Below are 17,004 nucleotides of genomic sequence, written 5' to 3' on the forward strand. Positions count from 1 at the left end.
TATGTGTGTGTGTGCGGAGACAATGTAGTATGCCCAAATATGAGCATAAACACAACTTTCATTCAAATACAATTTTTCTCCTTAAGATAACTGTATGTCCCTTTTTGTTTTTAAGATTTTATTTATTTATTTATTTGACAGACAGAGATCACAAGTAGGCAGAGAAGCAGGCAGAGAGAGAGGAAGAAGCAGGCTTCCTGCTGAGCAGAGAGCCCAATGTGGGGCTCGATCCCAGGACCCTGGGATCATGACCCGAGCCGAAGCCAGAGGCTTTAATCCACTGAGCCACCCAGGTGCCCCATGTCCCTTTTTTGTAATGGGTGCCACCTACTTCAAAAAGCCTACTCAAATAACTGTGCGAACAAATCAGATACTGCACATTTTCAGTAATAATACAGTCAAAAGAAAGGAGCAGATAATTGGAGACCTATTCGTAATTAGACATAACTCCCTTCAAACAAAGAACGACCACCAGTTAATTAATGTTTGTCAAGCACTTTAAAATCATACAATTCAACATCCTAGACATTCCCACCTAAAGGTAGGGAAATAAAAGGAGGGGGAAAGCAGCTTAGATGGGCTCTGGGTCTGTCTTGTTCGGTTATTCATCAGATTTACGAGGGAGGGGGGATGAAAACCACATGCACACAAAGTAGCTGGAACTAAATTTCCTTAAAAGCTATTGCTCTGTCTCTACCTCGCATTTTTCTTTATGAGTGAATGGGGAATAATTCTCCTGAAAATCATTTCACGGGAGCAGTAACATCAATTCTTAATTATTAATATCTCGATTTGTTATTTATTAAGCATCAACAGTGCATTAGATGTTGTACAAAACACAGATAGCTCTGAGTCTTAAATCAAGCCGATTCACTCAGAAATGTATGTCTTTAGCCTTTTTTTTTTTGGACAGGATTTGGGCAGTGAGCTAGATAATGAGGTGCTGCCTGCCTTGGAGGGAAGTGTCTTTCTAGCACTTAGGTTTTATCTCTCACCAAATAAGGGCAGAGCATTTGCCTGAGAATCAAAGATTCCAAACTAGGGAATGGACCTTGAAGGATGTCATCGCCAGAGGCCTCTGAGCTTGCTAACCATGTGTCCCTCTTATTTTAAACACACACCCTCTTATTTTACACATTCACTTATATGTTGTATACATACCCTATTGTACCAATACATTATGATCACTTCAGAAACACACAAAATGCAAAAAAGTTTTAAAAGATAGCATGTAGATAAAATGTTTTAAAATAACTTGTTTCAGTGTATTTTATTAACAGGAATAAAGAATTTTGCTCTCACTAAAAATACGCCACCATTGATAACATTTCTTTACTGAATAATGCAATTGAATATGAATCCTTTTTTTTTTTTAAAGATTTTATTTATTTATTTGACAGAGAGAAATCACAAGTAGTCGGAGAGGCAGGCAGAGATAGAGAGAGAAGCAGGCTCCCTGCTGAGCAGAGAGCCCGATGTGGGACTCGATCCCAGGACCCTGAGATCATGACCTGAGCCGAAGGCAGCGGCTTAACCCACTGAGCCACCCAGGCGCCCCCCCTTTTTTTTTTTTAATCTTAGTTTAATACTTTGTGATACAGAGATTTGGTTTGGTGCAGTTTCAGTGGCCACAACTGCTGAGAAAGATGCTTCTCAAAAATACATTCATCCAACTGGGGAGAAAATGAATTGCTAGTTGGGCTTACTAAATCACAGAAACTTTTTTTTTTTTTTTTTTACGTAATCCCCACACCCAGCATGAGGCTTGAACTTACAACCCTGAGATCAAAAGTCTCAGGCCACCCTCTTCGTGAAAGTTAATTTTAAAATCATCGACCAATTACATGAACATTTTTGTAGAATTTTGCTAGTAAATTTGTATTATTCCTGCTCTAGCATTTGTTCTTGTCAACACATTGGAACTTACTATATTTTTATATATTTAATAAATGAGTTCAAAATATACTGGATCTTTCATTTTTTTAAATCAGTTTTAAAATTCTATTACTACGTTTCCTAAGTTTGTGATGTTGTGGTTTTTAAAGTTTACAAACTTATACAGCTTTGGCCACAATGATAGCATAAGTGATGGAAATGTTTCCAGACATTATTTTTAAAATGCTTTCTACGGGCACCTGGGTGTCTCAGTGGGTTAAGCCACTGCCTTCGGCTCAGGTCATGATCCTGGAGACTTGGAATCGAGCCCCACATTGGGCTCCCAGCTCTGCCTCTCCCTCTGACCTTCTCCCCTCTCATGCTCTCTCTATCTCAAGTAAATAAATAAAATCTTTAAAAATAAATAAATAAATAAATAAAATGCTTTCTACCTAGCACAAGCTCCTTTCAAAAGGTAGCTGATTTTGAATTTTCAGAGAAGGAGTAAATAGTTGACTGATGAAAAGCTTTCATTTAAACCCCACTCTTTCACTGACTACCTGAATGATCTTGAGCAAGTCACTTCATCTTTCAGAGCCTCAGTTTCCCCATCTGTCGGTATAGTTAGTAGCCTGAGTGAAGAGTCATTGACTTGACCTGTATAAAACAGAACCATGCCTGACCCATACTAAACTTTCTAAACCTTATATAAATGAAACATGTTATGTGTATTTCATTTTTCAAGTAATCTCCATACCCAATGTGGGGACCCCACTTAGGACCCTGAGATCAAGAGTCACATGCTCTACAGACTGAGCCAGCGAGGTACCCCATGTGTGTTTAATTTTTCACAAATGTCTGTCAAGTGTCCTATGACCAACAGGCACTTGTCACCATAGGAGATCAGTGTAACTGGACACATATCTTTTTGTTAAAAAAAAAAAAAAAGCAAGCAAGCAAGCAAGAACAACTTGGGTTGACTCTGCTTTATTTTGATCCAAGATAGTCTGTAAACCTCTCCGTGACACAAAACGTTGTCATGGAATGCTATTCCCCATTTCATTCAAAATACTATAAGATTCTACTGTTTGCAATTCTGTTATTTAAATAATAGAGTCCAGGGCGCCTAGATAGCTCAGTTGGTTAAGTGTCTGTCTTCGGCTCAGGTCACGATCCCAGGGTCCTGGGATTGAGTCCCACTTCGGGCTCCCAACCCAGCAGGGAGCCTGCTTCTCCCTCTCCCTCTGCTGCTCCGCTGCTGGTGCTCTCTCTCTCTCTCTGTGACAGATAAATAAAATCTTTAAAAATAAATCAATAGGAACACTTGTGTGATTCAGTGGGTTAGGGCCTCTGCCTTCGGTTTGGGTCGTGGTCTCAGGGTCCTGGGATTGGGCTCTCTGCTCAGCAGAAAGCTTGCTTCCCACATCTCTGCCTGTCACACTGCCTACTTGTGATCTCTCTCTCTCTCTCTCTGTCAGATTGATAAATGAAATTTTTTTTAAAAAATAATAAAAATAAAAATAAATCAATAAAAATAAAAATAATACAGTCCATAAATTTCTCTAACTCGGACACAATAAACTACAATATATAGAAACATGCTCATGGGAATGAACAAAGGAAGACCTGGCCACAGCCCTCCATCTTGGAGGGCTCCTGCTCTGACTCCAGTAACACATGTGACACCTTAGATAAACAGACATTGTGTGGTTCATCAGACATCAAACAGTAGCAAGCTTACTTCCTTTTTACTTTTAGATAAAATATAAATACAAAGGAAATGTCCTCTTTCTTGTACCCTCCACTATAGAGTCCAGTGATTTGGTCCAGTGGTTTCCCAACAAAGATTCTCTGGATTCCGTCCAGAGCTACTGAATCAGACTCTCCGGTTAGGCCTGCTTCTCCTCCAGCTCCCAGCACGCATTAGTCTGGCAACAAGATGATGATCTAACCTCCCCACAAGGTAGGCTTCCTGACCACAGCCTTGACAGATGGTCACCTTTTTGAACATTTCTAATGACAAAGAGCTTATTATTCTCAGGGTAACCCATCTCATTTTTGGAGTTCTTGGATTGTCAGAAAATGTTTCTTCTATCTCCCTGTCATTCTACCCACCAGCTCAAGTATTTTGCTCTCTGGTGTCACACAGAAAATGTTTCATACCATCTCTTCACCCAGTCTCCGTCTCTACTCCCCAGACCCTTCAATCGATTCCCACTGGACTTGTTTTCTGAGCTGTTCTTCCATCTAGTTCCCCTTCCCTGGCTGCTTTCCTACTGGGAAATGTTGCTTAATATTCCGTATGTCATCAGATGAGGTCAAGATGCTGTGAGTGGGTGACCTCCTCCAATTGCTGCTGCAGTGGCATCATTAATACCAAAAAGATTCATCACTGCCAGCTGAGGCTCATGAGTTCTCTCCACTTGGGCGCTTCATGTAGACACACTATATACATTCATTGATAATAAAAATACCTTTCATCATTGAGTGGAGGTATTTTCAAATCCTCATCAAGACATTCCCTGTGTTGCCATGTATAAAATATACTGGCTTGCAGTGCAAAACCCTCAAGATCTGATATTATCTATTCTGTGTCTCTATTTTAGTCTCGTTTCATACCATAAAATATATGGATCCAGACAAACAGTGGGCCTAGAGTCAGGGCAGCTCGTACCACCTTGGCCCAGTTCTACTGTGTAACTTTTATCCTTTCTATGTCTCTCTATGCTCATCAAAGAAATGAGAATATGAATGTCTGCACTGCCAACCTGAGAAAGTTTTAGCAAGAATTAAATGACTTACAAATTCTAAAAGCCTTTTAAATGGTTTAAAAGAGTTATAACAATATTTTATTTATTATTATTATTATGCAACCTGTAGGTGCTTAATAAGTATTAATGGGGAAATGAAATAGGCAGATAAATGATAGAGAGCAGACTGAATGATGACGAGAAGGGAGGATCAGAGAAAAGATAAGACATAACGTCAATTCCAGTTCTTGGCACCTTAAGCCAGTGTCTGTCGCTGGTGGCAACACAGGAAGAATCACGATGCTTAAGTCCAATGCAGTGTTTAAAGAATGCAGGGCTTAGTTTCTGGTGAGGGATCATCTCACCCACAATTCCTGTAGCTCCATGCAGTTAATGAGGCAGCTAGCAGCACCTGCTCAGAATTTACCCAGGAAGAAATGTCATGGGTAGGAGGCAGGAGCTAAGAGGCAAGGCTCACATTCATCAACACACACTGCTAGTCTTCCAGGGACAGCAAAATATTTAACTGCTGAGCAGAAAATCCTATTTGACTGTTTAAGTAAAAGGTAATGATTAATATCAAGCTAAAAGTGTGTGCCTTTCTACATTTTATTAAATAAGATACACTAATGGCATATGTATGAAATAAAATTGCATTTTTTTAAAAGATTTTACTTATTTATGTGACAGAGAGAGATAGACAGTGAGAGAGGGAATACAAGCAGGGGAAGCAGGAGAGGGAAAAGCAGGCCTCCCGCGGAGCAGGAAGCCCAATGTGGGGCTCGATCTCAGGACGCTGATATCATGACCTGAGCAGAAGACAGACGCTTAACAACTGAGCAACCCAGGTGCACCTGAAATTGCATTTTTGACAAGGTTTTCATTCTCCCATGAACTAAGCATCACAGGATATTTGGTTCTGCATTTAGTCATCCATCCATTTATTCAAACAAACATTTCTTGAGTGAATATTATGTGCCAAACTTTTTTTTTTAATATTTTATTTATTTATTTAACAGAGAGAGAGATCACAGTAGGCAGAGAGGCAAAGGAGGAAGCAGGCTCCCCGCTGAGCAGAGAGCCCGATGCGGGGCTCTATCCCAGGGCCCCAGGATCATGACCTGAGCCAAAGGCAGAGGCCTAACCCACTGAGCCACCCAGGCGCCCCATTATGTGCCAAACTTTATCCCACATACAGAGGGACTAAAAGATGAATAACCTTATAGTCTGAGGAAGGAAGGGGACAGAGAGAGAGGGAGATAGAGGGGGGAGGGAGGGAAAACTTAAATGCAATATGACACAATAAATCACAAGTTGAGTCAAGATGCAGTGGGCTCGCAGGTAATCTTTAAGCAATGGATGAATCATGACTCAGCTGCAGATCAGAGAAACCACTCTAGCTAGTTTAAGGAGGAAGAGATTTTATTTGGGAATTAATTGGTGCTAATGAAATCACTGAGAGGTCAGGAGGAACAGTCTCCCTGCTGAGCCTTGAGGGCAGTCCTGGACCCATACTGCAGAATTATACCCCAAGGGGAGCTGCCCTCTTGGGCACCTTCAGAAAGGTTGGGAATCCAGAGGCTGCCAAAGCTCCGGGAATAGATCTCATTGGCAGCTCTCCAGGGATGACAATTGTTTATTCCTGCTAAATCCTTACTGGAAGATAGATAGTTAGATAGATAGGTAGGTAGATAGATAGTCAGTCTAATGGCCCACCATAACTCTGGCATTTAACTCAGTTCTAAACTAAAGTCTTATGTGAATCCATCCGATTAGCAGAGCCAGAAGGCCTATCTGGAGCCCTAGCGGCAAGGCAGTCTCTTTGCAGCCTTGGCCGTCCAGGAGCACCGGGAGCAGGTGCGAACAGGTAGGTGCAAGCACACCCAGGCCAACAGAGAATGTAAAGATGGAGAGATCTGAAGGCAGAGAAGGGGGAGGGCTGAAGCTAGGAGGATCCGCGTGGGTGCGGGCCTAAGCAGCAGTGGAACTCTGTCCCTGACCGGCTATGAACAGAACCAAGGACAGCATTTTAAACATCACCATCTTTTTGTCATCACCGTTACTGACGTTTTAACACTAAAGGCAAACCCACACCAGTGTGGTGTGCTGGTGGAGTGAATACAAACTCAGAGCTGAGGCCCAGCAACATTCTTTCTAGCTCTGCCGCGAACAGTGATCCTGGGATGTCGCTCAATGTCTCTGGTTTCATTTTTTCCCATCTGTAAAATAGGAATAATTTCCACAATCCTCTGCTAATAAGTTAGGAATTAACAAGAAATTGAAATGTCAAAACTCACCATCTTCGTGTGAGTTGCTTTACACGCACTAGTGGGATATATATTTAATGGTGAAAGGGGAAGCTTCCCAGTATTTGCAGAAAAACTGACCTTGTGACCAGTATATTTTTTTCCGAGTAAATACAGTATTATAATTTTGTGTGGATAATGTTACAATAACAGATACCCAATAACAACTTGCTGATACCAAATTAAAATGCAGGCATTTTAATTCACGCAATTCGGTTTTCCTTGGCAATGCAGATCTCTTCCCAGCTCCCCTCTCCCGGCTTGTAGGAACCTGCGACCACACTGCACACATGGACCAGCAGGGTAAATAAATGAGGGAGCTAGAGTCTGCATCATGTGCTGAGCCCTGCGCTCAAGCCCAGGTGATGGCTCGGCAAAAGGAGTAGTCTTCTGTTCCGCGGTTTTCATGAATACATAATTCATCCGGTGGCAAGAGATGTATTTCATGCCGTTTGGAAAGCCACATGTCCTGTCCCTGTAATAACGGCCTCCTCTGCCCCTGCTTAGAGAACAAGTAGCTCAGCAGCTGTTGAAGGTCAAGCGAGACTGAGTCACCGAGTTACAGCACACAGACGGCGGAGCCCAGGTGGTGTCTAAATCACCTGCAGGAGCTCCGGTGACGTTAGAGGGCAAAGAACTTTAAATACCTCTCTCTCTCTCTCTCTATTTCTCTCTCTCTCTCCCTCTCTCTGTCCACCCCCCTCCTTCCAGACCAAGAGGAAAGGAGAAGCCAAGCAAGCTGTGATAGATAATATACAATCAGATAAGCTTTTAAAACAGGTGACAAGCAGAGAAAGTACAAATGAAACCCGAACTGACAATTCCATTTGATTGGCTTTTCTGCTTCACCATCTGCATTTGTGTGACAGTCAATGATGATTGGAAAGGAGAGCCATACAAACCCAGGAAGCCACAAATGACCCCAGAATTAGACCACGGGAGGTAAAAACCTGGGAGTAGATGTCTTCAAAGCGACCATCTACCTTTCCATCATGAAAGTAAAGAGTAATTCTGGGTGAGAGCTTTCCCTAGATGAACACAGGTAGTTAACATATGTCACTGCTGTGTCTCTGTTTTTCCCTTTTTACATGCACACACACACACACACACACACACCGCACACTGGAGAAGAATTAGAGAAACTTCACAAAGATTCTCTCTGCGTTAACCAATTAACAACTGCAAAATAAGAAATATGACTCTACTATAATTGAATTGTCACCGGCAGTGCAAGAGGGCAATGCCAAAGTTTCCTTGTACTTATAATGAGGTTTTTCTTATATGACATGTCTTTTATTTCATCAGCTTATGCCAATTACTCCTGCCCGGTCTCTTTGACTAATGAGAATAACTGATCCCCACATACTTTCTATCTGCCAAAGTCTCATTATCCTTTAGCCTTCATGCTTTTCCCCAGAAAGCAGATAACACTTTTGATTTTATAAAGACTCCCTTAAAATTGATCACCATTTCAAGAAATTTCCTTGGCATTTTTGCCAACCTGACTTGCTGTTATTAACAGAGCGAAGTGTTTAAAAGTTCAGAATGCTTTACGCCTGCAGAGTTAACAGGCACCCAAGGGCGATTGATATGGCTAGGTCAAGCAGAGATTTTTTTTTTCCCCTCTGCTTTAATCTTCTTAATGTGTGGCAGCCACTGAGAGTCTGTATAGAGCTTTGAGAGGATGCTCTTGGGCTCAGGGTGGGGTCAAAATTATAGAAGAATGGCTCCTCTTACATCAGCTGACATATTGTCTTTAAAGGGTTATTATGAGGACTAATAAGGGCAGAGCAGGAACTGCAGGAATTATGGGGGAGAACACCATACAGAGCCAGAGAGCCTGGCACATGGCGTGAGCCTTGGGTTGAACCTCAGAGGCCATTCCACCGGCATTCTCTGGGCCATCTCGGGATTCCTCACCCTGACATGACCACCTTGTCTGTGGAGGACACCCTTCCTCAGCAGGCAGGAGTCATGCTGTTATGGCTTGGTTCAAGAGGATACCAACTGGTTCTCAAGAGCTGAGAGGATGACTATCCAGTTTAACAAGAGGGCCCATCTGCCCCCAGCAGCTAGAGAACGAAATTTCCCTGGCATAATGTGGGGGGATGGATGGGTTAGCCAAATTCTTCAGAGGTAAAGAACAACGTCATCCAGCTTCTCCAACCAACCCCCCCTACAAGATGCACAAAGTGGGAGAAGACGCTGGAGATTTCTTGCCTAAATATCCAAGCATAGCCTCATATTGTATTCCTGGTCTCTGGATAACTGCTTTTTGCTTTCTTTTGCCTGAGCAGCCTCAGTGCCCATGAAGTACCTGCAACACAGGGCCAAAGCTTCCACAGAGGCACGACGTATGAACCACAAAGAACACCTTTGCCAATTGCAATTTCTCCCATTCTCTCCAAGCTATTTAACAGAAAACAAAACGAAACAAATCCCAAAATACCTACCTTATTAATTATTCTAGCCATTTGCCAGTTGCTCAGGTTTTAAGGAAGCTTTTATGTGCTTTAAAACGACATTTGTGTTAAACACCAACGTAAATGAAGCCATGAACAAAGAAAGCTACTGTGCAGGATCATAGTTCATTGGAGGTGGTAGTTTTTCCCCCATTTTAGCTATTTCACTCCGAGGACATGAAACTATTATCAAACTGTCTTCCCTTGCAGGCCTCAAGGACGGATTTAATTTTGTACGACTCTCAGACTTGACGGCTAATAGCAATAATGCTGAACACAAACATCTGGACTCACTACAGGAAATCATTCCCTTCATTTCGAGAGCCAGGCGCAGACCTGAGTGAAAGGCATCGAAGAGTTTCTGGCGGTGGAGGAATGCAATCGAAAGGTTTTCTGTGAAGTGAGGAGGGAGACTGATGAGAGAGGAAAACTAGACTTCAGAAAACATTTTCCTGCCACCCAAGTGGTAATCGATTTGGAATTTTGATATTTAGAAAATAGTAGGGCATGTGGTGTAGAATATAGGATTTTTCATCCTTTTGAGAAGTAAATCACAAACACTCTTTGTTTCACCAAAATCATGCACTGTACCCTAACAAGGAGGAGAGAGGAGATGCAGGGAAGAATTTTCATAATTGTATTTGAAACCTTGGTCTTAGCCCAACAAGATAGGGATAAGGTTGGTTGACACAAACCTCCATGCTAGAGATTTTGGAAACCCAATCTATCTCTAAATATCTGGGTAGGGAAAGGCATTTACAGTCTCAAAATAACTATTTTCAGTCTCTACTGAATTGATGTTCTCTCTGGGGTTTCCTATGATCACACTCTTCATGTCAGAGGCCCTAACATGAGACCCAAATCCTTCTCGGTGACTCCACTTGTCATTTGTCCCCTTACCGCTCCCACCTTGTAAATACACATAACAGAAAGTTCACTGAAAAGGTGGGAGCCACCACATGGGTGTGATGGGGGACATGTTTTGCAGGCTGTCACATCTTAAAACATTGTAAGAAAAGCACTTAAAAACCATATTGTTCCCCTTAGCTATCCTATTACCAGTAATTTCTTAGTGGTTGTAGCCAACCTAGCTATATAAGCTCTCATGGTTTTGGCTGATTCTTCCCGCTTCTCTCTCTTCACACCTGTTGTGGGTTGAATTATGTCCCTCAAAAAGATATATTCAAGCCCTAACCTCAGCATCTGCAGATGCGACCTTGTTTAGACATAGAGTTTTTGCAGATTGTAATCAAGTTAAGAGGAAGCCATTAAGGGTGGTCCCTGATCCAATCTGACTAGGGTCCTTATAAGAAAAGGAGAAGGGGCACAGACAAAGATGCACAAGGAGAATGCCATAAGACCACAGGGACTGAGAATGGAATGATGCAGCCTCGAGACAAGGAACACCAAGGATTGCCAGCCACCACCAGAAGAAAAGAGTCTACCCAGAGCTCTAGGTGAGAACATGGCCCTACTAACATCTTGATTTCACACATCTAGCCCCCCAAACTGTGTGAGAATAAATGTTTGTGATTTTAAGCCCCCAGTTTGTCTTACTCTGTCACCTCAGCCCTGTGAAAGTAATATAAGACCCGCCTCCTTTTTCTCTCTCTCCATCCCAATTTCTCAGCAGAGATAACTAGCACCTCTTTTATTATTCTGACACCTGCCCTTGGATCCTCAACTTTGACCCAGCAGCTAATGAATGTATTTTCTTATTCAAGAACAGCTCCCTCCCTAAGCAAAATTCTGGTGCCAGAGGCCAAGAAAATATTGTTTTCTTTCCCCCGCCTATCGTGTATTTAGATTTTAAAGCAATCCAAGTGCCCCCATGAGATTTGAGGGTCAAAACAAATTAGAGGCTGCTTGTGCTCAAATAAGGAGACCGCTTTGCTTCACAATCATTGACAGCTTTCTCTTGGCAAGAGGGACAAAGACCTGCATGCTTATCAGAATGTACAAAGCCCATGTGAACTGCCCTCTCCCTGCCTCTGCCTCATCCTGGACTGCTCTCCCTCTTTGCTCTTCCCTCTGATCACACTGCTTCTTTCCGTTCCTTATTTTCAACACAGCGTTACCTCTGCTACTCTTGCTGCCTGGGACTCCCTTCTCCAGACCCCTGCCCCAGCCTCTTCTTGAGCAAATGCCTCATGGCTCTCAGATCTCAGCTCAAGTGCCACCATCCTAGGAGAGGCTTCTCCTACCACCCCAGGACCCGATCATATCCCCTGCCTACAAACCTTTACGGCACCCACTGCTTTTCTTTAGTAATGTTTATTAGTTTTTAATTACAATAGAAACTCTTAATTGAGCTCCTGGGGGAGAATTAACTGACTTTTCAAATCCATCTGTAAAACGTATTGACTGATGGCCTGGAGCATGATAGATGCTTGTGGCTTCTGCAGTCTAATACCCTCATCACTTCTACCCCCACAGAATGAGCTCTAGCCCGTCTAAGAGGGCGTTGCTTTTGTTCCCCAACCTGTTTACAGCAGTTGTACTTGATGACTACAATTATGTACTTTAATTAAATATCACATAAACTGATCAAATATGAGCATAAAAAGACAGTTGCTCTTTTGAAAAGTGAAATGCTTTGGAAAGACTTGAAAAAGCTGGGGGCAGTGGGAATTGCTTAGATTAGTGGTAAATAAGACAAGTGTAAAAGACTAGAGAAAAAAGTGTTAAAAATCTAAATGAACTCAAATTACTTGGTAAGTGTCTTTAAGTTCTCCCTCCACCTTAAAGTATCTTAAACTGGAAACTGTAGGTGATATACATTTGAATGGACTTTATTCAAAAAAGATGACTCTGGGGCACCTGGGTGGCTCAGTGGGTTAAAGCCTCTGCCTTCAGCTTAGGTCGTGATCCCAGGATCCTGGGATTGAGTCCCGCATCGGGTTCTCTGCTTGGCGGGGAGCCTGCTTTCCCCTCTCTCTCTGCCTGCCTCTCTGCCTACTTGTGATCTCTGTCTGTCAAATAAATAAATAAAATCTTTAAAATAAAATAAAATAAAAAGATGACTCTACCAAATTCGGCAAATACATGTTCATTTTAAGTAAGAAATGAAAGTTTACGTATGTGTATACACACACACACACATATACACATGTATATACGCATACATGCAATATGTATATTCAGATATATGTATATATGCACACATGTGGATGTATATATAAAATGTTAGCCATATAAACATGCATGTGTATATACACAGTTGACCCTTCTTGAACAGCATGCATTTGAACTGCATGGATCCACTTATATGCAGATTTTTTTTTGATAAATATAGTACACTAGTGCAAATATATTTTCTCTTATGGTTTTCTTAATAACATTTTCTCTGGATGACTTCATTATAAGAATACAGTATATAAAACATACCACATATAAAATATGTGTCCATCCACTATTTATGTTATTAGTAAGGCTTCTGATCAACAGTAGGCTATAATTAGTTAAGTTTTGGGAGAGTCAAAAGTTATACATGGATTTTCAACTGTGTGGGGGGTGAGTGCCCCTAACCCCCTTGTTGTTCAAGGGTCAACTGTATATGTATAAACCCACATACACATTTTAATGGCTTCCCAGTTTAACTGCATTTGTTCTCACTGAAGAAAGGGCCTTCTACAGTATATATTTACTGCTGGGATAAAGTGATTAACATTCATCTCCTCTACTTGACTGTGAGTTCCATTACAACAAGAAGCATGTCTTGTTTCAACCCCAGAGTTCTGGTGCCTAGCACTGCCCCACAGTACATACTCAGTAAGCACTATTCTTAATAAACAAAAGGTAATTTCACTTTCTTCTGTGTTGTGCAGACATAACAGATAATACAGCAAAATACTGAAACATATTTATGAAAGATGCTCAAAGCAGTGAAAATAATTATCCCTCAGAATTCTTTAGGGCTGGCTAAGTGTTAACTTCGACTCTGCTGAAGACTGTTCAGGGTGTTGGGACACGTTCGAGGACAGAGCTGTATTTTCTTTATTTTTTTTTTAAGATTTTATTTATTTGACAGACAGAGATCACAAGTAGGCAGAGAGACAGGCAGGAAGAGAGGAGGAAGCAGGCTCCCTGATGAGCAGAGAGCCCGATGCAGGGCTCAATCCCAGGACCCTGGGATCATGACCTCAGCTGAAAGCAGAGGCTTTAACCCACTGAGCCACCCAGGCACCCTCTGTCTTTTCTTTCTGATGGCTGCCCTGTTTTGTCTGAATAGGACTCCGTGAATGGGTATGAATCTGAACCAGGGAACAAAGGAAACACATAATTCTCTTTTCTCCTCTCTTTATACTGTGAGAATCCTTCCCCCTCCATGATCCCAGATTAGTGAACATAACAGATGGGTTTAATCCATAAAAATGAAAAACTTTTCCTATTTCAACTCCATTTCCTGCTTTTCTAGGTAAAACAAAACTTTCCCTGAGGAAATGATGCAAATGCACTCACATGTTCTTAAAAGATCCCTCATAGCACAAAACATTGCCATGAACTTTACCATGTTGTTTTTCATTTACTTTTAAAAGGAAATATGAAGGTGTAAGAGAAAAACAAAATATATAGATAGGATTTAGGAAATGCTTTCTAATCCCTGTTTCACTAAGACCTCCCTCCCTAAGTTTCAGTTTCCTGTCACATGGGATTGGTAAAAATACTTACCCTCCCTATTTTATAGAATTATCGTAAAGGATTTAATTACATAGGATACATGAAAACCCTTGAAATACTACAAAAGGTGATACAAATGTATACTGTCTGTCACTGCTACTACAAGGTCTCCATGCCATATTACCTCACCAGCTCCTGTCCCTGCCCTCCCTTGTGCCTGGCAGGCTGCACACAATTCATTGCCTTAAGCACAGACCCAAGCAGTCTTATGTGATTGCACTTGAGTGTCCGAGGGAAGCCACTGATTTTGGATAAGACAAGAATGGTCGTGTTCCAAAAAACCTCCTGGGAAAACCCATGGGATACTCAATCCACATCTCCACCCAGAGTCTTCTCTAGACAGATATAGAGAGGGGGCATAAGTCAGAGCACCTGTTAAAAAGCACCATGTCTTGGCCAGTATGAGTTTAAACTTTAACAGCATTGCTATCCATCTGTAAAATGTCACGTCTGTTGGTTCCACCCTAGCAGCTCCAATGTAGAAAATCACAAATCCACCTCCTTCAATAAAATATAAAAGTCTAGAGTCTCTGTATAATATATGTGCACTCAAGCTATACTAATTTATTCTATAATTATTTTTATTTGGCTCTTATACTACATAATTAATGATGTTTACATGGAAAGGTTCTTTAATGTAAATGGCATAAGTGGATTACTGAGCAAGCCTTAAAACAAATAAACATTTTTCTTCTTTTAAAATTTTCTTCACTCTCCTCTGGCACAAGAGCAGAGGTTTTTAAATGTCAAGCGGGATATAGAAATCAGGCTTCTGAGGTCCATTCTCCCCTAGTAAGACAGTCTTATAATTCTGTTTCCTGTAATGGTTGGCCCGAGGGGGTCAACAGTGACCTTGCTGACCCAACACATCCAGACTCAGAAGCCTGTCTTTTCTTTGGGAGGTTGCCACTGTTTTTCTCCATGACCTTAAACACAACACAATATCTGGCCCTTACAGATCATTTCCTGCAGAGTTTGCTGGGGATGAGACACTCCTGACATAAATAAACAAGCTCCTATAAAGACCTGAAAAAGACCAGAAAAGAAAATCTACCAGGCTTCTAAATACTCCTACCATCATGATAAAATCAACATTAGCCAGCTCTGGTGGGTGCCCCTTGAGTCAAAGTTCAGATTCCATGTTTCTTGAGTAGTAATACAGAGCCAGGTTACTATAAAATAGAGTTAACACAACAGTCACTAACTATCAGGACACATATGATCTTTTTTAGGGTATTCTCAAGGGAAAGCATGGACATCAAAAGCCTTTTCCTTACTCCTGTTCTCCCAGAGGCAAAGGCAAGGGGAATGGGAGTGAAGATGCTTCCCCACCACACACATCCAGCCGTCAGGAGGCCTTTGTGGGGAAGCCTGGATCCAGGTCATCTCTGGAGGGAATGGTGACATGCCCTCTAAAGTACCCTTCAAGTTATCCCAGGAGTCGCCGACTAGACTTAACCAGCAGGCCTTCTCTACGGGACTTCAGTCTCAGATCTGACCATAGACCTGGCAGAGCCCTGGGATCTAACAGAAGAACTCAACCCACGTGAGAGATCCTGACACCAGTCCTAGCTATCATCTCAGGGCAGAGCTTCAAATTGGAGCCCTGACCTGGAGGTCAAGATATAGGTCAAATGCCTAGGACAAGCATGCTTGGAGTGATCATAAATATACAAGACCTATTGCTATACTAAGACCTTTATATTCTCTAAAGGCTCTTACTTTCACATCATTTCAAACATGTTAGTATGTGTACTCATCCCACATTTAATTATTTTGCTATAAAAATTTTTATAGTTTTTCTTTTGAAATTATTCAGCTAGAGTAACTCATTTAAAAATGTGCTATGATTAAATAAATAAAATCTTTTAAAAACGTGCTGTGATTTCTTAACACTCATCATATATATTTAGGAACTCTCAGTTGGTGAGAGCAGCTCATCTTAAAACTGTTTTCAAATGTAATGCAATTGTTATGAACATTAAATCCAGCAATTAATGAAGCTGACACAGTATTATATTTTGTGACCATTAATAAATGTTGATTAATTTTGCTTTGGCAGTTTTCCTTTTCTAATTTTGGAGGCTATAATTTTTCCCAGTCAGACTCCAGACATTTTCCCAGACAAGCTCATATGCCCAGCACTGTGAGCCTACTACCTAGAGGCTAAGCTTATCCTCTGAGTTTTTGGCATTCAGCCAAGCACTCCCTGAATAACTGGACATGGACTACAGTGAGTTCTTGGGGATTTTCAGCCATTTCATTCAATTTGTGCCCTTAACCCAAACAATCCTGTGGAGGTACCACACCTTGCACCATCACCTGAACAATCAAATTAAGTCTTCCTAATTAAACTCAAATTCTGAAGATTTTTGTGAATTTTTGGATCCTTAAAGAAATTTACCCATAACTAATGCTAAAAGGCTTCACTGTTGGCCTTTGGTAAAGTCATTCTTTTCCTTCATGGATGAAATCAGGTTTCATAAATCCAATTTATTTCATTTTCTAATAAGAAATGAGATGTGGAAGCTGATTTGAAGTTGCATTCCTAGGAAGCTTTTCCATCGCTCCATAAAATGTGAGTTATGTGTGTTCCATTAAGGTGTTTATAACTATAACTAGACTCAAGATAACTTCTTTAAAAATATTTTATCAGCAATGTTAGGTGGAGTGTACTTTTTTCTCCCCCACACCCTCAGAAAGGGATTAGGTCTTATCAGACTGTATCAACCCCAAAATAATCATAGATCGTCTACTGACAGTCACAAATTCCCCTCTTTTGCTATCAGCAAATGCTGTAGTGATAAAGTACAAATTTGAAAACTCTATTTTCTAGATGCTTCTTCCAACAATATCACATCATCAGTGTAGTTTGTTTAGGGAATGCATTCCTGACCTTGGTTTGTTTGTATCTTCTTTAAAAATCACTAA

Source organism: Mustela putorius, unplaced genomic scaffold (genome assembly GCF_011764305.1).
Source record: "Mustela putorius furo isolate JIRA1106 unplaced genomic scaffold, ASM1176430v1.1 tig00000145_pilon_pilon_pilon, whole genome shotgun sequence".
Lineage (NCBI taxonomy): Eukaryota > Metazoa > Chordata > Mammalia > Carnivora > Mustelidae > Mustela > Mustela putorius.